The sequence below is a fragment of the Diadema antillarum genome, unplaced genomic scaffold (assembly GCF_040938485.1).
Source record: "Diadema antillarum isolate AM-2024a unplaced genomic scaffold, OU_Dant_1.0 seq00000248_RagTag, whole genome shotgun sequence".
In the NCBI taxonomy this organism is placed as follows: Eukaryota; Metazoa; Echinodermata; class Echinoidea; order Diadematoida; family Diadematidae; genus Diadema; species Diadema antillarum.
In genome coordinates, this window is record NW_027271292.1 from 2533018 (window position 1) to 2535256 (window position 2239).

Here is a 2239-nt window from a genome sequence, read left to right on the forward strand (position 1 = left end):
CTTTATTGTCGTAATAATCATTGTTATTATTATTATTATAATTATTATTATAATCATAATTATTATTATTATTATTATTCTTATTATTTTTATTATTATTATTATTATTGTTATTATTATTATTATTATTATTATTATTATTATTATTATTATTATTATTATTATCATTATTATTATCATTGTTATTATCATTTTCATTATTATATTATTATCATCATCATCATCTCTATTATCATAAGCATTCTCACTATCATTGTCACCACCGTTGACATACTGGTAGCAGTAGTTTAAGTATTCTTAGATAATCATTATTACTGCCATAGTAATCTTCACTGTTAGGACTATCTAATAGTCACCAGTATACAATTGTTGTGATTTGCCAGTGAGAGCACCTATACAGTAGGTTCACTGTGGTCATAAATTATCTTAATTAGCATGTATTAGCTCTTTCCTGATCCTTCTTTAGAATGTGTAATTCTTACGGTTGAAGTGGGCAATGAAGGCAGTCATGGTTTGTGGAAGTCTTCTGAGATTATCAGCAGAATGCAAGGCTGACCAATATCCAAGGTCCCAGAATATGATTGCATTGAAACCTTGAGGTTGTAGAAGGAGTAAGTAAGTGCAAAGATGCAGAGCAGAAAGGGTATGGGAAAAAGTGAATTTAAGGTAGAGAAAATTTGAGGGAGACCGCCTATTAACCCATTCGATACTGAATCCTGAAATCCCCATAGACTTAATACACAGGCCACCAGGTTCCTTTATGGAAATGGTTAAGACAGGGAGAGGTTCTCCATGCCGAGATTTCTATTTTAGGAACAGCAGAAAGGCAACCACTAGAATTTCCTCTGCGCATTACGGGACCACCTACCTGAATTTGTTTCTTCCCTGTGGTAGATTCCCCTTCTCCTCTCACTTAACATAGCTGCCTTGATGACCTGTTCTCTTCTAAGGATATTATCTCTCTTTCCCTCCTTGCGCTTTACCAACATTTCTGCTCAAAATGTGATCACGCTGCCCCATGACGTAGCCTTTCAGACGGGATACTTTTGAAAGTTAACTGATAAACATCAGAGTTTTGAATTATGCTATTCTTGATCGTCTTATCATAATACTATCATACCTTATTACATCTAGAGGAAGGAAAACAGAAAATACATGTCACTATTCCGAGAGAAGAATCTGATGTTGCAGGCTATTCTGGAAGTAAGAGTGATTTAACAGATAAAAGGAGAAAAATAAGAAAGGAAACTGACTGGAGCCTACTGCTGTGAGAGGTGTCACTGTAGGCGTCAGATCTTGACAGAATATGACATGAAATTCACATCTTTATTTGACCGTTTCCATTGCACTAATTTATTTATATGATAAAATTATATATCTCTCTCTTTATCTTCCTCTCTCTCTCTCTCTCTCTCTCTCTCTCTATATATATATATATATATATATATATATATGTGTGTGTGTATATTCATCTCTATGAATATATTTGTTCATTTTTCTATAGAAATCAATAAACAAAAGAAGTTTTGTGACTGACTTTCATTTGCCAAGTATGGTGTTGATTTCCCCACATGTCACCGTTGGTTCTGCAGTGTATCTCAAAAATGATCTACTGCAAATGTGATATTCCCAGCTGGGAGAAAACCAGTGTCCTTCCCATGCTCGCTCCCTTTCCCGTGGAAATTGTCGAGAAATCCTTAATTGCAAAACTCCGTGACTCGCCGTCTGCCGCCAGCCCCGCGAAGCACCTTCTCTGTCAAGGGACGGGGGCACTTTCTCTCTCTCTCTCTCTCTTCTCTCTCACTCAGTCTCTATCTCTCTAACTCTGTCTCTCTCGGCTGTAAAATTGCCCCCATTTTCCCCCCATCCGTCAGTCCGCCCGCCGAAGTCTGGGAGGGAGCGCTCGGGCTGCTGCGAGAGAGAACTCTGCCGGCTTGAGCTGTTGCCACGGAGACCGATTTTTGCGAGGGTACTCCCAAGAATCGGCGCTGGTTAGCTGGGATTGCCAGAAGTAATCATTAAGGGAAAAAGGCGGCCAAGAGAGGATCTGCTAGGGTTCCGAGTCTGAGCTTGCTGTCAAGTGTGTCGCAATTCCTGTGAGCTTATACTGTTGACACTTGAAAGTGATGCTTCCCTATCAACATAATCAATAAATTGGAATTTACACCTGCGCAAATTTAACTAGAAGTACAGGTGATACCTCAGATGCTTTCCTTTCTCTAGCAGAGAACGCTTGCCA